We start from the raw sequence: 24683 nt of genomic DNA on the forward strand, positions 1-24683 counted from the left end.
TCACGTAATCCACTTGGGATATATTGCTTTTACCCGATTATATATGAATAAAGAAACCTTCTATTTCACTGAACTGGGATCCGTTACTTTTTTCTATATTTGATACTTACCGTGCAAACAGGGAGGAGTTTGCAACAGGACCCCAGTCCTTCTCAGAGCGGCAACCTGGATTGTGTGCAGCGTTGAAGCAGAAAGGAGACGGAATAGCCGGAATTTACCCGTATCAAGCAGCATCCGCATCTGTGGAGGTAACAGCAAACGGAGAACAAGTTTGTCACCAGGTAAGACCTGGAACCCCAAGTGGGCGCTCTAACCCTCAACAGAAGGACGAGTGGAGGCAACCGCATAAGGAGCAGGGTGAGTGGAACGGCTCTAATTAAGTTAAAAGCCAAAGTTTTATTCCGCTGCTGTTACTGATACTGCTAAGGGTAGACGGGTTCACACTATAATGCACAGATATAACGCTGCACACTGAAATCTGTCTGTACGTTTGATTGAAACACGGGGCTTTGCAATCTGTATTTGTTTGGTATATATATACATACATATATATATATATATATATATATATATATACACACACACACATATACATACCCACACATATACACAAACTCAATATCAGAATCCGCCCTCCTGGGTCACCACCTGCACTTCTACTCTAATAATATAACCCACACAAACCGTGAAATCACAGGATTTTCTAAAAAAAAATGTAAATTTAATTTAATGTATTCTTCCCTTCTTTAAAACAACAATATGCTGTACAGAACACACTTAATGTAACAAATTATCCCACAATACCTCAAACCCTGTGAAAAAGCGCACATTGTTAACTCAAATTCGTCAAACCGGAAATGCAATGTGAAACCGGTCCGGCGTTACAACTTCATTAAACACAAAACATAACAAAATACAAAAGTAAATCTGAACAGTGTGTTCTGTACACCATATTGTTGTTCTGAAGAAGGGGAGAATACATCCCCGAAACGTCAATAAAATTTACATTTTTTTTTAGAAAATCCTGTGATTTCACTGTTTGTGTAGGGGATATATATATATATATATAATATATATATATATATATATATATATATATATATATATATATATATATATATATATATATATATATATAGTCAGGACAATTGTCTGGGAAAATTCACCATTTTGATATTGCATATTAATCACATATGTCTGTGCTATATAATATAGGGGTAAAATTGATCATGTGTATTTACTTATAGATTCAGGTACACATACACATATATATATTATTTATCAGTATTAATATGTAGCTTTTAGCTAGTGTTGCTTCTCAGTATATAATTGCTTACTGTGAAGTTTTTGTACTTTATCAAAATAATCCATGTTTAGTTAATATCATATTCAAAGTCCTCAACATAGCTTCATGATTCCTATCATTATATTATTGGTATAAATATCCACAAATATCCCCATGTTTTTCATACATGGTTCCAGTAAGTCTCTTTTTCTATAAACATTAGTGGGGTTCAACCTTGGTTAACGGTCAAATGGAGATACTGACTTGTTTATCAGAATATATTTACAAAATACATAGTTGTCTGTTATAGCTTAGTGACGAGTGCCATCTTCCGAGGGAAAAATATTCTGACTGCTAAATCTTAGCTCATTATCAAAAATGTTAATTATAATCTGTAAATAGTGTTAGCCAATCATTTATGTTAACCTTACCTTATCAGTGGGGGTGGAGTTAAGAGTTTTCGATAATACACACTCACCCACAAGAGGGGAAAGGGGACACAAGCAGACGGCACAAGGGGCCACACCGAGCATGCATGATGACCACACCCTATCCAGAGGAGATGGGAGGCTAAGCTAACCAGATACACAAGTAGGAATAATAGCGAGAGAGGGTCCAGGGGTAACCTAAGAGGGTCTATTTACACTGAAGGATCCCACAATGTTGTTAAGTATGAAACAAACCTATATGAACCAGTTTTGTTAATATGATTTATGATCTTTACATTTATATTCAAAGTTTTATTTTTGAATCAGGCGAGTTAATCAATTCTAGTTTGCCCTTAATAATATTTCCTGTTAACCTGGTCTTATCTGTCAACAATAACACTGGGTCAGTCAGGAATCTGGTAATAATATCATTTTTTTATGGTTTGCCAGGATTATTAGTTTACCTGATTCTTGCCAGCTATGCTGAGAATTTAAATAACAAACGTTTCTGTTTCTCTATTATACACGCAAGCTACTGCAAATAAAATCATTTAGTGATTGTTTTCATTAGTTCTAACCTGATAATCATTAAATCATTGTAATGATGTTAGCTTATTGATTTGCTGTATTCAAATATTGCTTATTATTCCCAATAATTCTTTTAATAAACTACGGCTAGATTTAGACTTTTGTCGGTAACGACCCGCGTAGCTAACGCTGGCTTTTCCCCCCCCGCACCTTTTAAATACCGCTGGTATTTAGAGTTCACAGAAGGGCTGCGTTAGGCTGCAAAAAGGGTGCGAAGAGGATATTTACCGCCACTGCAACTCTCAATACCAGCGGTGCTTACGGATGCGGCCAGCTTCAAAAACGTGCTTGTGCACGATTCCCCCATAGAAAACAATGGGGCAGTTTGAGCTGAAAACAAACCTAACACCTGCAAAAAAGCAGCGTTCAGCTCCTAACGCAGCCCCATTGTTTCCTATGGGGAAACACTTCCTAAGTCTGCACCTAACACCCTAACATGAACCCCGAGTCTAAACACCCCTAACCTTACACTTATTAACCCCTAATCTGCCGACCCCGCTATTGCTGACCCCTGCATATTTTTTTTAACCCCTAATCTGCCGCTCCGTACACCGCCGCAACCTACATTATACCTATGTACCCCTAATCTGCTGCCCCTAACACTGCCGACCCCTATATTATATTTATTAACCCCTAATCTGCCCCCACAACGTCGCCGCCAGCTACCTACAATTCAATCAGCCAATCAGATTGAGCTCGCATTCTATTGGCTGATCGCAACAGCCAATAGAATTCGAGCTCAATCTGATTGGCTGATTCAATCAGCCAATAAGATTTTCCCTACCTTAATTCCGATTCGCTGATAGAATCCTATCAGCCAATCGGAATTCGAGGGACGCCATCTTGGATGACGTCATTTAAAGGAACCTTCATTCGGACTTATGACGTCGGAAGAAGAGGATGGATCCGCGCCGGAGGTCTTGAACATGGAGCCGCTCGTCATCGGATGAAGATAGAAGATGCCGCTTGGATGAAGATGGTTGCCGGTCCTGATCTCTTCTGCCCGGATAGGATGAAGACTTTGGAGCCTCTTCTGGACTTCTTCTTGCCACTTGATAGAAGACTTCAGGCGGATGATGGATCTCCAGCGCCCGCTTGGGCTTGGATGAAGATTTCGGAGCCTGGACGGATCGGTGATACCCGGTGTGGTGAAAATAAGGTAGGAAGATCTTCAGGGGCTTAGTGTTAGGTTTATTTAAGGGGGGTTTGGGTTAGATTAGGGGTATGTGGGTGGTGGGTTGTAATGTTGCGGGGGGGGGGGGGGTATTGTATGTTTATTTTTCCAGGCAAAAGAGCTGAATTCTTTGGGGCATGCCCCGCAAAAGGCCCTTTTAAGGGCTGGTAAGGTAAAAGAGCTTTTCTATTTTAATTTTAGAATAGGGTAGGGCATTTTTTTATTTTGGGGGGCTTTGTTATTTTATTAGGGGGCTTAGAGTAGGTGTAATTAGCTTAAAATTGTTGTAATATTTTTTATTATGTTTGTAATTAATTTTTTTATTTTTTGTAACTTAGCTTTTTTTATTTTTTGTACTTTAGTTAGTTTATTTAATTGTATTTATTTGTAGGTATTTCATGTAATTAATTTATTGATAGTGTAGTGTTAGATTTAATTGTAGGTATTTTATTTAATTTATTGAAAGTGTAGTGCTAGGTTTAATTGTAACTTAGGTTAGGATTTATTTTACAGGTAATTTTGTAATTATTTTAACTAGGTAGCTATTGTACCTGGTTAAAATAAATACAAAGTTGCCTGTAAAATAAATATAAATCCTAAAATAGCTAGAATATAATTATTTGTTATATTCTAGCTATATTAGGGTTTATTTTACAGGTAAATATTTAGCTTTAAATAGGAATAATTTATTTAATAAGAGTTAATTTATTTTGTTAGATTTAAATTATATTTAACTTAGGGGGGTGTTAGTGTTAGGGTTAGACTTAGCTTTAGGGGTTAATACATTTATTATAGTAGCAGTGAGGTTAATACTTGAAGTTAGGTGTCGGCGATGTTAGGGAGGGCAGATTAGGGGTTAATACTATTTATTATAGGGTTATTGAGGCGGGAGTGAGGCGGATTAGGGGTTAATAACTTTATTATAGTAGCGGTGAGGTCCGGTCGGCAGAATAGGGGTTAATAATTGTAGGTAAGGTAGCAGCGACGTTGGGGGCGGCAGATTAGGGGTTAATAAATATAATCTAGGGGTCGGCGGTGTTAGGGGCAGCAGATTAGGGGTACATAGGAATAACGTAGGTGGCGGCGGTGTGCGGTCGGCAGATTAGGGGTTAAAAAAATTATAAGAGTGGCGGCGATGTGGGGGGACCTCGGTTTAGGGGTACATAGGTAGTTTATGGGTGTTAGTGTACTTTAGAGCACAGTAGTTAAGAGCTTTATGAACCGGCGTTAGCCCAGAAAGCTCTTAACTCCTGGCTTTTTTCTGCGGCTGGAGTTTTGTCATTAGATTTCTAACGCTCACTTCAGCCAAGACTCTAAATACCGGCGTTAGAAAGATCCCATTGAAAAGATAGGATACGCAAATGGCGTAGGGGGATCTGCGGTATGGAAAAGTCGCGGCTGCAAAGTGAGCGTTAGACCCTTACCTACAAGACTCTAAATACCAGCGGTAGCCCAAAACCAGCGTTAGGAGTCTCTAACGCTGGTTTTGACGGCTAACGCCAAACTCTAAATCTAGCCGTCAGTTTGTTTATTGATCTGGTCTCAGTTTAATTAATAGACAAATCAGAACTAAAAGGATTCAGGTTTTATATCTATTATCCTTTGCAAATGATATAATTCAGAGTGTTATTGAATTGCACACATTGCTCCTGCAAAGTTGGTAACCGCTATTATATATATATTGAGTTACATTATCAGAATGGTATAGAGGTTCCATAATATTTATTGTGTCTTAACACATAATACACTTTGCGGGGACACTACTGAAATAATAATAATAAAAATAATAAGGATAATATTCACAACAATATATATATATATACGCACACACATACAGTATATATATATATATATATATATATATATATATATATATACACACACACATACAGTATATATATATATAAATAAATAATACTTGCTTCATAAATGCTCTCTTTAGCCAGTAACTGCAAGGTCTCACTACAGACTGCTCCTAACTAAAACATAGAGTCCTCCTAGTCCTACCTTCTCCTTCTGACTGACTGTTAAGTGGACACGGCACGTAGCATTTTAAACAAGCCACACCGCAGCCAGCTGGCCACACACTACAGTAGTGCAGCTGCTTGCCATATTTTTACTACTCACTCACCTCTGCAGCGATAGGCAATCACAGTTTAATCTTCCTGAGCATCTCCGAGTGAATCTGTACAGTGCGAGGCACGTGGGTCTTCTCAAGCTGATGCGTGATCACGTGATGTGTGACAGTGCATCTCACATACCTGGTGAAGCTGCGCCTGCTACTACAGCTCCAAATTATCCACTCAGTGGATCATGGGCTGGGCAGTGGTCATAATGTTACACCACTATCAGTGTGTGCAGGACGCACAAAAGGCGGGTTCCACATGTCACATGACATCACTCGCATCATGTGTATCGTGCAGCCACACCAGCCTTCACCACACCACATCACTGTGTGTTTGGCCAACTACACCTGTGAGTGACAGCAGTCGGTGTGGGCGGGGCTAAGGTAACCGGCGGCCCACCTGGCATTTGCCGGTATGCCCTATGGTCAGTCAAGGGCCTGTACAGATATGTATCTTTAAAATGTAATTGAATCAGGTGTCTCATTTTAAATAGTGGTCTGGTTGGAGTCTGTGTGTATGCCAGTGAACAAGGGCGAGGGATAGGCCCAAAACAGTTTGGCACTCTTTTCCACCAGACCACAGAATTGTTCTAATGTTTCTATGGTTCTTCTGTATTTTTAATCATGTTTAAAATAATTGTTATTTTTTACTATTTTTGATTTCCCTTCATCCTTGAGAGGTGCGGATATCTGCTTTATAAATATATATATATATATATATATATATATTTATTTTTTATTTTTTTTAAATCAAAGTTTTTTATTGAGGCAATACAAGAAAGAAAAAACAAAAACATAGTATACATTTTGTATCAGTTTGGTACATTTTGCATATAAGACATTATTTATCTATGTGAAAATAAGACATCATCATCAAAGAAAGCAAAGAGACCTTAAAATAAACATCACAAATTCAACTCTCCCAACATAATGTGGAAGGGAAGTAAAGGGCATTGTATGCAAGTGCAAAATGAAATATTCACAATCTAGCATTACCTCTTTTTCATTTTGTTTCCTATGTTAAAACATAATAGACTTTTCGTAATTTGAACATCCAGACAAACTTATACATCTTACAGAGTGATAAACTAAGTAAAATAAAAATGTATTTATTATCAAATATTTTGCATAATATAGGAAGACATTAAAAATGTATGATAATGGAGCGCTCAAGGAGAGCTAAAGTACAGCCGTATTGGACAGATAATATCAGATTTAAGTAGACTATAGCAAGCGCAGAAGATTAACCACAAATGCCTAATCTATAAGTCCTATATTAAATACAAAGCAGTACTGCAAATAAATTACTAAAAATAAGTGCAATCAATAAATGCGGATAAAAAATGCGATTAAAAATGGATATATTTATATAGAGCAACTCTTAAGTATGTTTATAAAAACTACCTTTCATAAATATACTGAAATTCATAAAAATTCATAAAAATAATACATTTAATACAATAAGTAAAAGGTCGACCTTATTAACTCAAGAAACATGCATCAATAAATACAAAAAAAAAATACAATAATCAAAGTTTACAAAAAACAAAGTGCAGAATAACTGGTTCTGTGTGTCCAATCGAACAAATGTAAAATAGTCTGTAAGAGAGTCTTTTAGTCCTTTGTGCTTGCAAACTTGAGTATCCGTGTAGACGACAAGCCTCCTAGTGACAAAGGACAGATTCCTTAAGGCAGTGTGTAGAGCCTTATGTGAAGTAAATAATCTGTACTCACAGTTAAGAAAGTCGATATCTGCAAAAGTATGATGTCCGCAAAAGTATGCTGTCCAGGTGCATATACTTGTAAGTTCAATAGTCCCAAAGGATCACCACACTATATAATTGATAACAATTTGATGATAAAAATTTGATGATAAAAATTATTATTTATATACGATATGAGTATAAGCGTATATAGTAAGTAACAAGTATTAACTACTCGCAATCCTGGAGCCTTCGATCCTACCAGCGGCAGCTAACTGAATAACCCCTAAGAACTGACAGGATGATTTGTAATCAGGCTGAACAGTCTAGGGTGCCATGGGCTGAAAATTCAGATACACCGTCTGGTCACAGGAATATCGGCTCTATGCGATACTAGATATTAACTCCGTGAGCGGAGTGGTTAAGAGCAACGCGTTTCAATTTTTCAATCTTTTTCAAGCTCGTTACCGGAATACTCTTTCCCGGGTAAATATATACCTATATCTGTGTGCTGATTGGAGTGAATCCTAACCAATCATGAACGCTGCAGGCGCTAACTGTCAGTCTTTCTTTGTTCTAAGCCGCGGCCAAGATACAAATGGCAAGTTGCCATGCCAACATTAAAACTTACAGTCTTGCGAGACTTTTGAGAGGTTAGTTACCAAAGATATACAAAATTTGGAGTTGAAAAAAACAGGACACAGAAAGGCAAATCTAACTAAAGCACAATTATCAGAAATAAAGGACTTAGAACTTAATAACACAATAATAGTGAAACCAGCGGACAAAGGAGGGGGGATAGTCCTTATGGATAAGGACCGCTATCTCGGTATGTGTTATAATCTACTGAATGATAAAGAAACTTATAAAATTCTAAAAAAGAATCCTACTGACGATTTTTTAACAGAACTGAATGCTTTAGTGAGGAGGGCAAACAATATAGGTATCTTAAATGATAAGGAGAGTAGTTACCTCATACCTAAATGTCCGAAAATTCCACTCCTATATTGTCTCCCAAAAATTCATAAGGATATTTCTGACCCCCCTGGGAGACCAATTGTCTCGGGTATTGAATCAATTACAGCGAATCTCTCAGAATATATAGATATATTTTTGCAAGATCACGTAAAAAGCCTTCCTTCATACTTGAAGGACTCTACTGATGTCCTGAGAATGCTGGAAGATATTGAATGGGATGAAGAATGTCTTTTAGCCACATGTGACGTTTCAGCGCTATACACGTGTATCCAACACGAATTAGGGCTTGAAGCAATCACATTTTATTTGAATAAAGATGACACACTTCCAGCAGAACAAAAATCTTTTTTAATTGAGAGCATTAGATTTATTCTGTCTCACAATTATTTTAACTTTGATGGAAAATTTTACTTGCAATTATGTGGGACAGCGATGGGGACCAGATTTGCCCCTAGTTATGCTAACTTATTTATGGGTCTGTGGGAGAGAATATTTCTTGACTCCACCGATCTGGGGGCAAATCTGGTCTCCTATAAACGTTATATAGATGATATATTTATTATATGGAGAGGCAACAAAACTGATTTGGAATGGTTCTTCTCGAGAATGAATAATAATGAAAAAAATCTGAAATTCACGTTTGAAATACAAGAATCGAGTATAAACTTTCTAGATTTACAAATAAATATTATAAATAACAAGATTGTAACAAAAACTTATTTTAAGCCCGTAGACGCCAATGGCTATATACATGCAGAAAGCTGCCATTTGGATAAATGGAAGAAAAACATTCCAAAAAGTCAATTCATGCGAATTAGGAAAAATTGCATGGAAGATTTAGATTACAATCAACAATCACAAATTTTGGTGAATAAATTTATCAATAAGGGATACAATGTAGAATTAATAGAAAATGCAAGAACCGAGGCTGCTAATATGAATAGGGATCTCTTATTGAGTAGAAAACAGAGTAAAACTAATGTTGCCACTATACGAGAAGATGGTGAACTAAAAGTCCCGTTTATTACACAATACAATGAGGATAACAAAAAATTAGAAAGAATCCTCAAAAAACATTGGCACGTTTTAAAGTCTGATGAAGTGATTGGCCCATGTTTGCCAAATCAACCTAGTGTAATATATAAGAAATGCAAGAATCTGAAAAATTACTTAGCGCCTACTGATTTGAAGAAAACAGCTAGTTCCCCAAATGATATAGATTTGAAAGGTGACAAAATTGTGGGTCTTTTCCCTTGCTTGAGGTGCAAGGCCTGCAAACACTCAACTAAAAGAAAAGAATTTAAATCAACAATTACAAATAAGGTATATAAAATCAAAAACTTATATAGATGCACTGACTCAAATGTGGTTTATTTATTAGAGTGTTCGTGTGGGATTCAATATATAGGTGAGTCCACTAGGCCCATACGTGATAGAATTAGGGAACATCTAAACTCAATTGAAAATATGAACCTCGAAAGGAACAAAGATCTCCCTGTCCCTAAACATTTTAAAAGATGCAATAACGGGAACACTAAGCACTTTAGCTACACTGTGATTGACAAAATAAAACCTAACTGGAGAGGGAGTAATGTATTAAATGAACTTCTCAAATTAGAAGCCAAGTGGATATTTGAGCTTAGAACATTAACTCCAAATGGTCTAAATCTTGAGTTTGACCTAGGTTGCTTTTTATAATAATATTGTTAAAGTAAGACTAGTAATTTTTTTATATATGATTTCATCACTCCTATTTTTATAAATTTTAATAAGATTTTATATCTATATATTTAATCTTATTATATTATACTTTAGTTTTAATGTCAAATATGTTTTTCATGATTTTTTCCGTATTCTCTATAAATTTATTTAAATAAAATTTATTTAAATAATATTTTTCATATCTATATCTGAGGAAACCTATCACCTTATTAGAATTTTATATAAATATTTTAATAAGCTTCCAAAACTGTTTTAATTATTAATTGTGATATCCTCTGGCAGTTCTACTCGATTCGGTTGTTATGTGTGTTTTTTATATTTTTTATATTTTTGAATATTTATTATAATTGACATTTTTAATCCGATTTCCAAGTTTGTTTAGGACAGTTTAAGTAGTGGTTTGTATATTTCTCACTATTTATTTAGCAAGTTGTAAGTTTTAATGTTGGCATGGCAACTTGCCATTTGTATCTTGGCCGCGGCTTAGAACAAAGAAAGACTGACAGTTAGCGCCTGCAGCGTTCATGATTGGTTAGGATTCACTCCAATCAGCACACAGATATAGGTATATATTTACCCGGGAAAGAGTATTCCGGTAACGAGCTTGAAAAAGATTGAAAAATTGAAACGCGTTGCTCTTAACCACTCCGCTCACGGAGTTAATATCTAGTATCGCATAGAGCCGATATTCCTGTGACCAGACGGTGTATCTGAATTTTCGGCCCATGGCACCCTAGACTGTTCAGCCTGATTACAAATCATCCTGTCAGTTCTTAGGGGTTATTCAGTTAGCTGCCGCTGGTAGGATCGAAGGCTCCAGGATTGCGAGTAGTTAATACTTGTTACTTACTATATACGCTTATACTCATATCGTATATAAATAATAATTTTTATCATCAAATTTTTATCATCAAATTGTTATCAATTATATAGTGTGGTGATCCTTTGGGACTATTGAACTTACAAGTATATGCACCTGGACAGCATACTTTTGCGGACATCATACTTTTGCAGATATCGACTTTCTTAACTGTGAGTACAGATTATTTACTTCACATAAGGCTCTACACACTGCCTTAAGGAATCTGTCCTTTGTCACTAGGAGGCTTGTCGTCTACACGGATACTCAAGTTTGCAAGCACAAAGGACTAAAAGACTCTCTTACAGACTATTTTACATTTGTTCGATTGGACACACAGAACCAGTTATTCTGCACTTTGTTTTTTGTAAACTTTGATTATTGTATTTTTTTTTTGTATTTATTGATGCATGTTTCTTGAGTTAATAAGGTCGACCTTTTACTTATTGTATTAAATGTATTATTTTTATGAATTTTTATGAATTTCAGTATATTTATGAAAGGTAGTTTTTATAAACATTCTTAAGAGTTGCTCTATATAAATATATCCATTTTTAATCGCATTTTTTATCCGCATTTATTGATTGCACTTATTTTTAGTAATTTATTTGCAGTACTGCTTTGTATTTAATATAGGACTTATAGATTAGGCATTTGTGGTTAATCTTCTGCGCTTGCTATAGTCTACTTAAATCTGATATTATCTGTCCAATACGGCTGTACTTTAGCTCTCCTTGAGCGCTCCATTATCATACATTTTTAATATTTGCTAGTTTCTATAGAATCTGAGAGACTTCTATTTTGTTTTTGGAGTTTGTGTAGTAGTTTTATTTTGGCGCAGTCTCACACCTCTGTGTATACCGTTGACATTTTCTTTCTCTCAGTGATTTTTTGCAGCCATTATGGATAGAGATAGTGTTCTCTCTGAGTTGAGGAATGATTTTTATAAAGATATTGTACTAAATATCCAAGAAAGAGTAAGAAATGGAGGGTTGAACAGTGACACCTTAGATCAGATGATGTTAGAATTGGAACATTATCTAAAGCTTGAGATGAGGTACAAGTTAGATTGTGCTTTCTTTGATGTATATATTAAAGAACAGCGGGTACCAAGGGGTCTCAGAATAAAAAAAGAGTGCGCCTTTGATGTGGAAGACTCTGAATTTAAGAGTAAATGGAGGTTAATTTTGGAGGAGGCATCAATTAAACTTATGAAACTTATAAGGGAATTCAGAGCAAAACTTCTGGAGGATATTAATACCAAAATTAACGCTATAGACTCAAAATTAGGCCCATTTAAAGGAAGTAAAGAATATAAAGATCACGAATCAGAAATAAAAGTACGTCTGAGTAACAACAGAGATGAGCTTATGAACAATAAAGCAAAAAAATTAAAAAGAGATCGAGATGATTATAGCACTTATGAAAATGACCCTAATAATGAATGTTATATTACTCATACATGGAGACACAATAACATTAAAAAAGCATCTCCTGGGGGGCGGAGCTTGGCCGCTTAGAGAGATGGCTGCATGACTGCATAGCTCCTAGGCCCATAACTGTTGTTCCCAATAAAAATAGCCATCAATACCACACATAACAGCACCTGGCAGGGGATAACAACCGGAGGCAGTGAGGGGAAAAAAAAAAAAATATCCGCGATCCGGCTTACCCCCCTGTACAAGCAGACACGCATATCGGAGCGGAGGAGGCGCCGCGCCATCTTGGAGCCTCCTACACATCTGCAGATCCGGAGCCGGAGGAACAGCGGGTGATCACACGCCAGTTGCGGTAAGCCTGTTACAACTAAGGCACCGCGTAAACAGCCAGCAGGGACCGGATGGTCTGTATAACAAACCCATATCAAGGTACTACACGGCGCTGCCACGTGGGTGCACATTGGGGGACAAAAAACGCTTCCAGACACAGAGGCCAACACCTCACAAGGGAGAGGAACAACACTGAGTGTATACCACGTCCTAAAAAGCCCCTACAAACGCAGCACAGAGGTAATAAGAGGGCACACTCAGTTCAATAAAGAAAAGGTCCCACTGAAAGAAATATACGCCTGCATATAGACCTATATGTAGCCAAAGGAAACTGCAACCAAACATTTGGCAACACACTGGGGTGATTTATCAATATAGGGTCACCACCTGCACACACCTTAGGCACCTTTAGAAAACCAACATTGTGTGCCTTATAAAGAGACATAATTTTGTAGTGGAAAGACAGCACAAAAGCTACTCATAAGATTTTAAGCTCTGTATTAAGATATATGCTGCATGGGACTATAGCAGCAGAAACATCACCTGGCAAGTGTGAGCACATATAAGACACCACACAATCTCTATTTATTCTATACCCCTAAAGTGGTGGACCACCTTAGATCCACATACAGGACATGCCAGGAAGAAAATCACACAAGACAGACAATCTACCTACTGCTAGAACAATGCAAAATTATTTAAAACCAGCTGACTCACACCAGACCCCAGCCGCTGAACCATCTATTCAAAACATTCCAAAAACTGACATGCAGAACAAATCCTCCCAGGCCACGAACCCTGCAGACTTTACTAAAGAGGACTTGAGGACACTCTGTACTAAAGATGATGTCAAGGAGCTGATGTCTGAGGTTAAAAGTTGGTATGGGGAGTTAAAGAAAGACCTAACCAGGGTAGCACAGAGAGTCACAAATTTAGAAGAGAATCATAACACCACCTTTAATGACATCCAGCACGTATCTCGAATAGCTTATGAACAAGAAGACACAATTCACCATCTAATTGAGAAGGTAGAAGATTTGGACAATCGAGGAAGAAGGAATAACCTCCGCATTAGAGGAATTCCGGAAAGTATACAACCAACAGCACTAGAAGGATGTCTTCAAAGCCTATTCAAGACCCTTAAAGGGAGTGAAGGGGTGCCTGACGTCATCATTGAAAGAGCCCACAGAGCTCTGCGTGCCAAACCACCTCCAAAAGCACCCCCAAGAGATGTCATACTGAAGCTTCTTCACTTTAAGGACAAAGAGGAAATAATGAAATATGCCAGACAGAAGAAAGATCTCACGCATGCGGGAAATAGAATCCAAATTTTTGCAGACCTTAGCCCCACTACCTTACAGAAGAGAAGAGATCTTAGCCACATCACCACAGCTCTGCGAGATCAAAACATTCAATATAGATGGGGATTCCCCGTGAGCATTATTGCCTCTAAAGGAGACACAACAGTCATATACAGATCCCAAGATGACTTACCTCGCTTCTGCGAGGCTTTGCGGATCAATATTAGACCTACAGAGACACCTAATAGTGACCTGACAGCAAGCATCTTCCCTATTAGGAGGAGCCGCTCGACGACAAGAGAAATCCACAGGGCTGCCGACACCTCCCCACTGGCTCACACTAGCAGAGACACAGGCATTAACAAAGATGCCAACTAGACCACTGCTGCCTCCTGCTGGGACTTCAAACCCCTCTTTTCCTTAAAAATGGCTAAAGGTTGTAAGTTTTTTCTTGATTATATTTGCTCATAATTCTAAATGGGAACACAGTTGTGGGATATTACCCACCTTACCATTGTTATAACTTTTTGATTTGTTTTCAGGTATTGTTGTATACTAACGAATTCACTAACCATTGTTTCATAATTTTCTCCTTAGAGTAATTTTGAACTGTAACTTGACTTGTTCACTGCACGCAGTTGTTAAGCTATATATTGTTGTCAACACACTCTGCTCACTTACAGAGGGTTCTGGGGGGACTCAGTGTCTAGTAAGCGGACACTTGGCACATCTACACGCTTTCATAAGACAGGACCTTTACACGATAACCTCTGCTATTGTTTACTCACCATAGGAAACATATAATCAACTAAACAATAGACTAGGAATGACAGCCAAACCCGAAAATACCACTAGGCCTATCACACTAATATCTATCAATGCCAAGGGATTGAACAGTCCAGAGAAGAGGTCAGTGGCCTTTACTCAACTACACCATGCTTTAGGGGACATAATCTTTATTCAAGAGACACACTTTCAATTAGGAAAGGAACCAGGGCTTATCCATCATCGATACAAATCAGCATATTTGGCATCAGGAAAGGAGAAAAAGGGCGGGGTGGGAATTCTTTTCAGTAACGCAGTTAACTTTCAGCCCACTCATACCATTAAAGACCCAAACGGCAGATACCTCATTATCTCCGGCCTCTTGTATAATAGCCCGGTGACATTCGCAAACATATATCTACCAAACACTGGCCAATCTATTCTTTTCAAGCAAATATCACAGATACTGCTTGAACACACCAAAGGCACACTTTTTCTGGGCGGGGATTTTAACCTTCCCCTAGATCCCTCAATAGACACCTCCACTGGCCGGTCCTGGACACCAAAGAGAACTATTAAAGCGATAAACACACAGATTCAAATATTAAAGATACATGACATATGGAGAACCATCAACCCAAGCAAAAAAGACTACACCTTCTACTCTTACCCACACGGCACATACTCTAGAATAGACTATATTCTCAGTGACCAGATAGGTCTATCTATGATAGACAACTCCACGATCTTACCTCTCACCTGGTCCGACCACGCCCCAGTGCAATGCAAGATTAATTGGCCATCCACTCCTGTTAAATCCTATATTTGGAGGCTAGACGAAACCATGCTGAGCAACCACTTGACTAGGTCAAACATTGATACAACCCTGGCACACTACTTCAGGGAAAACACGAACAATGATGTATCCCACACAACAATATGGGAGGCCCATAAATGTGTAGTAAGAGGGGAGTTTATCAAACTCAAATCTAAGGATAATAGACTTAATAGACAGTTCTTAAATTCTACTTTAGCCCAAATCAGATACTGGGAAAAAGAACACAAACAACACCCCACATCTTCATCTATAATGACATCTCTCACGCAAGCTAGGAGTGATCTACACGACCACCTCACTAAAATGTATCAGAAAAAAGCTACCCTTCTAAAACAAAAACATTACGACCTTAACAATAAAGCAGGCTCATCGCTGGCGAAGGCCCTTAAAAGGAAGCAGCTAAACACACATGTACACACCATAACAGGCAAAGAAGGAGAGGTACATAAAGACAGTAAAAACATAGCTGAAACCTTTAGACTATACTATGAAAAACTATACAATCTGGACAACGACAGTAGTCAAGGAGATATAGACCAGTTCCTAGACACTCTGCAGCTTAACAAATTGAGTGGGGAAGACGCAGAACTCCTAGATACACCAATAACCACTGAGGAAATTAAACTGGCCATTAAGAGTATGCCCATCGGCAAAAGCCCAGGCCCTGATGGATTAAGTATAAAATATTATAAAACGTACATGCACCATTTATTACAACCCCTCACCCTCTTATTCAACACAACCTTGAGAGAGGGAGGCTTTACAGAAAGATTGCTAGAGGCCCATATCACTGTCCTTCCAAAACAAGGCAAAACTCCTGATAGACCTGAGAATTTTAGGCCAATTTCATTATTGAACTCGGACATCAAAATATTTGCCAAAATTTTAGCCACTAGAATAAACAAATTTCTACCCGCTTTGATCCATCCCAACCAGGTGGGCTTTGTGCCTGGAAGGGAAGCCCGAGACAACACCCTAAAGATCATACAACTCATGACGCATGCACAGGTCCAACAGATCCCATTAGCACTAATCTCGACAGATGCTGAGAAAGCGTTTGACAGGGTGCGCTGGCAGTTTCTGAAAGCGACCCTGTCCAAGATGAATTTTAGCAACTCTTTCATAGCATCAATTTTCTCACTTTACAGCAAACCGACTGCGCGGGTTAAGGTAAATGGCATTCTCTCTGATAAGTTTAGCATTCGAAACGGAACGAGACAAGGCTGTCCACTTTCACCTGCGCTGTTTGCCATCACTATTGAAGCCTTGGCACAGTCTATTCGGTTAAATACTCAAATTAAAGGTATTCAAACTACAATGTATGAACATAAATTGGCGTTATACGCAGATGATGTCATACTCACACTCACCGACATAGGTGCATCTATGCCAAAAGCGCTTGAGGCATTTGCAGAGTTTGGCAGGATCTCCAATTTCCATCTTAATATAAACAAATCCGAATTCTTAAATGTCACATACAAGACTGAACTGTTACCTAAGCTACTACAAAACTGCCCCTTAAAAAGACAACAGACAAAGATGAAATACTTAGGAATCTATCTGTCCCCAGACCCACAGGTGATGTTCCAAGCCAATTACAAACAATTAGAAAATAGCTTGATAGCGGATCTGTCCAGCTGGAGGAATAAATCTATTTCTTGGTTGGGACGTATCAATGTGGTTAAGATGAATATCTTGCCTAGGCTGCTTTATCTGTTGCAAACAACTCCTATCTCTCTTCCAATACATTACTTAGACAGGATACAGGGGCTCATAGACCAATACATATGGAGAGAAGTCAAACCAAGGGTAGCAAGACGGACACTATACCTCCCAAAAGACAAGGGGGGGTTGGGGGTCCCGCATATAGCTACATATAAACAGGCAATTGCCTTACATAGATTGCTGGATTGGTGCCAGAATGATCCAAACAAAGAATGGGTTCAACTAGATTGCGACATAATGAACATAAATAATGCAGGCTTGACAGCATGGCTAAATAAGAAACATAGACCGAAAGCAGCGACAGATTACCCTCTCCTACTAGAATTTTATCAGACTTGGGATAGGATCCTTAATACCTCTACACACATTTCATGCACCACATCACCGCTCACACCTATCTGCAACAATCCCGAATTGCCTTGGGATTTTAGAGAAACTAGACTGAATCAGACCACACGCTTAGACGAGAGAGTGTTTCACGCAATAACAGACAAACACAAACTTAAGAAAATTGAGGAAATACAGGAACAACTACCCGAAGTACCAATGACCTGGTTTACGTATGCCCAGTTAACTCATTATCTAGCCATGCACCAACACAAACAGCACTTCACAAGACCTAAAACTCCCTTTGAATCACTATGCTTGCAAAACACAAACATACAACACGCAATTTCGAAACTGTACAAACTCCTCCTAATCGGAGACATACAGACTCTACCTTCATATGTCAAAGCCTGGGACAGAGATTTGAACACAGACACTACATATCAGGAGTGGCAGAAAGCTTTCCAAGCTACCAAAACATCATCAATCTCGGCCAGAGTCCAAGAGTCGAACTATAAGTTTCTCTCCAGGTGGTACCTCACTCCCATCAGATTACAACACATATACAGGTCAACATCGGGGAAATGCTGGAGAAACTGCGGGGGAGAAGGCTCACTGATACACATCTGGTGGGATTGCCCCAAATTAGACACATACTGGGTTGAGATACTCTCTCATATCAAAAATATTCTGGGCTGTTCCCTGCCCAATGACCCTAAGATATTGTTATACTTATCACTGCCCAGGGTTGATAGAAAGGAACATAAAGCTTTACTAATGATCATGCTAAATAGCGCTAAAATGCTGATTCCTAAATGCTGGAAATCACAAATTGCCCCGACCTTGGCGGACTGGAAAAGACAGGTCACTACATTACTTCAACTTGAAAGATATCACCACTTAGTGCAGGGCTCAACTGACACACACGAGCTCATGCTACTAACTTGGGGAAATGGAGAAGCACACCCCACAGACTAAACCACCAGATGACAGTGGAGACACTTACATATGAGCTTACTGTTGGGATACACCCTCTTTCCCCCCCCCCCCCCTCACACATTGAAAATAGGTACCTGTGACAATGCACATGTCGGTGTCCGTCATGCTTACTCTTAATATCTTGCTGCGTCCTGATACGCATTAGTATTGCCTTATATGATGCTATTAGAGGGGTAACCTGCCCCACTGGAGGATACCCCGATAACCAGATATACAGTTGTTGTTATGCATTTACCTTCAAAAATCCCCCCCCCCTTTTTTCTTAACGGAAATCAACAATGGAGATTATATAATTGTACATTATTATATGTCATTGTTACTATAATTTCTGATATACTTAGGTTGGAAAAGAAAAAAAAAGCCAAAATTATGAGGTTTGTTTTTCATTTATTCTGTGATGTAACAGGACTGGATTAATGATGTAACCATTATTGTAAGAATACTTATTTGTATGTATATCTTCAACCTCAATAAAAATTATTTAAAAAAAAAAAAAAAAAAAAAAAAAAGCATCTCCTAATACTACAATTAATAATCCACCATTAGAACCTAATATACAAATGAAAGATAAAAAACCAATTAGAGATGAAAATGCTCAACATCAATATAAACAACCTAGTTTCCAAAATAAACCAAAGATGATGTCTTATAACTCTAATAACCTAAGGTTTGGAAACGATAATGGCATTAAACCACTCAGAAGGGAACAAGGTACTTGGCCTCAATCAAGATTGAGACATGCTGATTATAGTCAGCATATACAATATGAACAACCTAGAGTGTACAATGGTGGATATTACCCCAATGATAGAGAACACGTCCGTTTTGAGAATAGAAGTGGAAACTACTGGAGACAGAATAGAGATTATGAGTCTGGATATACCCAGTACCCACCAAATAGAACTAACCATTGGCAAAATGCTCATTCTAAGACTCTAGATTCCAACCCAAGGGATCAATTTAGGGAAAGCGCATATAATAACAATACAAATAGAAATTTCAATAATAATTGGAGAAATACTCCAAACCAGTGGCACACACGTAATCGACATGCATTTAGAAGTAATGATTTCGGCTCCCCTAAAAATGTCTTTTTAAAAAATAAAAATAGATTCCAACCTCTAACTTTCCCTGATCAAGAAGAATTAAATGAAAATTCTTTACTCAATGAACAACTAACGCAAGGCCCAAGTGATTCAGGAACAAGACAGAATCATTTTTTAGAGAGAGATCAAAATTGGGAGGAGGTAAATCTACAACACACACATCAAAGCCAAAGAAAAAGAAGGGCTTCAGAAAACGGGGGAGAAAAAGGAGAGGAGTACAGAAATCCAAAAACGAAAAGGTTCTAAATGAAGATAGGAGTAATATATACAATTTGAGCAAAATTGAATTAACAGAGAAACAAACTGAGGTTCTAAATAAAGGCCTTTCTTTCGCCCCATCGAATAGGGTGAATAAATTTGGTGCATTTATAGACGCACACAAATTTATTAGAAACCTAACGGTTAAAAAATGGTTTTTAAGAACTCCATATGAGAGAACTAATACTCTAGAACAGGGAGATGAGACATTCAAACATTCAAATCTAAAAGAAAAATCTCGTTTTTACCCCAAACATATAAAAGGAGGGGCAATCGAGACTTTTGAGAGGTTAGTTACCAAAGATATACAAAATTTGGAGTTGAAAAAAACAGGACACAGAAAGGCAAATCTAACTAAAGCACAATTATCAGAAATAAAGGACTTAGAACTTAATAACACAATAATAGTGAAACCAGCGGACAAAGGAGGGGGGATAGTCCTTATGGATAAGGACCGCTATCTCGGTATGTGTTATAATCTACTGAATGATAAAGAAACTTATAAAATTCTAAAAAAGAATCCTACTGACGATTTTTTAACAGAACTGAATGCTTTAGTGAGGAGGGCAAACAATATAGGTATCTTAAATGATAAGGAGAGTAGTTACCTCATACCTAAATGTCCGAAAATTCCACTCCTATATTGTCTCCCAAAAATTCATAAGGATATTTCTGACCCCCCTGGGAGACCAATTGTCTCGGGTATTGAATCAATTACAGCGAATCTCTCAGAATATATAGATATATTTTTGCAAGATCACGTAAAAAGCCTTCCTTCATACTTGAAGGACTCTACTGATGTCCTGAGAATGCTGGAAGATATTGAATGGGATGAAGAATGTCTTTTAGCCACATGTGACGTTTCAGCGCTATACACGTGTATCCAACACGAATTAGGGCTTGAAGCAATCACATTTTATTTGAATAAAGATGACACACTTCCAGCAGAACAAAAATCTTTTTTAATTGAGAGCATTAGATTTATTCTGTCTCACAATTATTTTAACTTTGATGGAAAATTTTACTTGCAATTATGTGGGACAGCGATGGGGACCAGATTTGCCCCTAGTTATGCTAACTTATTTATGGGTCTGTGGGAGAGAATATTTCTTGACTCCACCGATCTGGGGGCAAATCTGGTCTCCTATAAACGTTATATAGATGATATATTTATTATATGGAGAGGCAACAAAACTGATTTGGAATGGTTCTTCTCGAGAATGAATAATAATGAAAAAAATCTGAAATTCACGTTTGAAATACAAGAATCGAGTATAAACTTTCTAGATTTACAAATAAATATTATAAATAACAAGATTGTAACAAAAACTTATTTTAAGCCCGTAGACGCCAATGGCTATATACATGCAGAAAGCTGCCATTTAGATAAATGGAAGAAAAACATTCCAAAAAGTCAATTCATGCGAATTAGGAAAAATTGCATGGAAGATTTAGATTACAATCAACAATCACAAATTTTGGTGAATAAATTTATCAATAAGGGATACAATGTAGAATTAATAGAAAATGCAAGAACCGAGGCTGCTAATATGAATAGGGATCTCTTATTGAGTAGAAAACAGAGTAAAACTAATGTTGCCACTATACGAGAAGATGGTGAACTAAAAGTCCCGTTTATTACACAATACAATGAGGATAACAAAAAATTAGAAAGAATCCTCAAAAAACATTGGCACGTTTTAAAGTCTGATGAAGTGATTGGCCCATGTTTGCCAAATCAACCTAGTGTAATATATAAGAAATGCAAGAATCTGAAAAATTACTTAGCGCCTACTGATTTGAAGAAAACAGCTAGTTCCCCAAATGATATAGATTTGAAAGGTGACAAAATTGTGGTTTTTTTCCCTTGCTTGAGCTGCAAGGCCTGCAAACACTCAACTAAAAGAAAAGAATTTAAATCAACAATTACAAATAAGGTATATAAAATCAAAAACTTATATAGATGCACTGACTCAAATGTGGTTTATTTATTAGAGTGTTCGTGTGGGATTCAATATATAGGTGAGTCCACTAGGCCCATACGTGATAGAATTAGGGAACATCTAAACTCAATTGAAAATATGAACCTCGAAAGGAACAAAGATCTCCCTGTCCCTAAACATTTTAAAAGATGCAATAATGGGAACACTAAGCACTTTAGCTACACTGTGATTGACAAAATAAAACCTAACTGGAGAGGGAGTAATGTATTAAATGAACTTCTCAAATTAGAAGCCAAGTGGATATTTGAGCTTAGAACATTAACTCCAAATGGTCTAAATCTTGAGTTTGACCTAGGTTGCTTTTTATAATAATATTGTTAAAGTAAGACTAGTAATTTTTTTATATATGATTTCATCACTCCTATTTTTATAAATTTTAATAAGATTTTATATCTATATATTTAATCTTATTATATTATACTTTAGTTTTAATGTCAAATATGTTTTTCATGATTTTTTCCGTATTCTCTATAAATTTATTTAAATAAAATTTATTTAAATAATATTTTTCATATCTATATCTGAGGAAACCTATCACCTTATTAGAATTTTATATAAATATTTTAATAAGCTTCCAAAACTGTTTTAATTATTAATTGTGATATCCTCTGGCAGTTCTACTCGATTCGGTTGTTATGTGTGTTTTTTATATTTTTTATATTTTTGAATATTTATTATAATTGACATTTTTAATCCGATTTCCAAGTTTGTTTAGGACAGTTTAAGTAGTGGTTTGTATATTTCTCACTATTTATTTAGCAAGTTGTAAGTTTTAATGTTGGCATGGCAACTTGCCATTTGTATCTTGGCCGCGGCTTAGAACAAAGAAAGACTGACAGTTAGCGCCTGCAGCGTTCATGATTGGTTAGGATTCACTCCAATCAGCACACAGATATAGGTATATATTTACCCGGGAAAGAGTATTCCGGTAACGAGCTTGAAAAAGATTGAAAAATTGAAACGCGTTGCTCTTAACCACTCCGCTCACGGAGTTAATATCTAGTATCGCATAGAGCCGATATTCCTGTGACCAGACGGTGTATCTGAATTTTCGGCCCATGGCACCCTAGACTGTTCAGCCTGATTACAAATCATCCTGTCAGTTCTTAGGGGTTATTCAGTTAGCTGCCGCTGGTAGGATCGAAGGCTCCAGGATTGCGAGTAGTTAATACTTGTTACTTACTATATACGCTTATACTCATATCGTATATAAATAATAATTTTTATCATCAAATTTTTATCATCAAATTGTTATCAATTATATAGTGTGGTGATCCTTTGGGACTATTGAACTTACAAGTATATGCACCTGGACAGCATACTTTTGCGGACATCATACTTTTGCAGATATCGACTTTCTTAACTGTGAGTACAGATTATTTACTTCACATAAGGCTCTACACACTGCCTTAAGGAATCTGTCCTTTGTCACTAGGAGGCTTGTCGTCTACACGGATACTCAAGTTTGCAAGCACAAAGGACTAAAAGACTCTCTTACAGACTATTTTACATTTGTTCGATTGGACACACAGAACCAGTTATTCTGCACTTTGTTTTTTGTAAACTTTGATTATTGTATTTTTTTTTTGTATTTATTGATGCATGTTTCTTGAGTTAATAAGGTCGACCTTTTACTTATTGTATTAAATGTATTATTTTTATGAATTTTTATGAATTTCAGTATATTTATGAAAGGTAGTTTTTATAAACATACTTAAGAGTTGCTCTATATAAATATATCCATTTTTAATCGCATTTTTTATCCGCATTTATTGATTGCACTTATTTTTAGTAATTTATTTGCAGTACTGCTTTGTATTTAATATAGGACTTATAGATTAGGCATTTGTGGTTAATCTTCTGCGCTTGCTATAGTCTACTTAAATCTGATATTATCTGTCCAATACGGCTGTACTTTAGCTCTCCTTGAGCGCTCCATTATCATACATTTTTAATATTTGCTAGTTTCTATAGAATCTGAGAGACTTCTATTTTGTTTTTGGAGTTTGTGTAGTAGTTTTATTTTGGCGCAGTCTCACACCTCTGTGTATACCGTTGATAATATAGGAAGACACAACAAGTTGCTCCTACTTGGTGTATAAGATTAGAGAACAAGTCAGGAAGTGTTAATTTTCAACCACCATTGGACTAACAACAAGGCTGTCAAAACCGTAAGAATTGAATAAACGAGGGGCTCTGTCCACTGGCAGCCGATTACCTTTATATACCTTCCTCAATTTCTTTATAAGAGAAAATATAGGAGCAGCTTATATCAATACAATATCGATAGCGGATAAACACCGCTTGTTTGTCCACCTATAATAAGGGTGGACAGTAGCTAAAGAGTCACCCCCCTCACAGTGTAAATACGTTATTATAGAATAACTAAGTGGATGTCACAAAAACATGTTTACGCAATACATTTGAGGAGGGGGGGGGGGGTGCAGAGAGCAATAAAACTCCCCAATAAGTATTACTCTGCAAATAAGATCATATATGAGCTTACATCCAGTTATATGATTACATATGGGGAGAAGAAGAAAATAAGCTAAATGGAGCTAATATATGCATAAGATATCGTACAAAATGGGTATATCCACAATTCCTATTTGACCCTTCAGATACACCATTCTTAGCTAAAGGCTTATCTGGGAAGCCAAAATAATATATCTAAAATCTACACTAAAATGTGGGCCACATGACATGACCCACATTGTAACAGTATATATA

Source organism: Bombina bombina, chromosome 5, assembly GCF_027579735.1.
Source record: "Bombina bombina isolate aBomBom1 chromosome 5, aBomBom1.pri, whole genome shotgun sequence".
In the NCBI taxonomy this organism is placed as follows: Eukaryota; Metazoa; Chordata; class Amphibia; order Anura; family Bombinatoridae; genus Bombina; species Bombina bombina.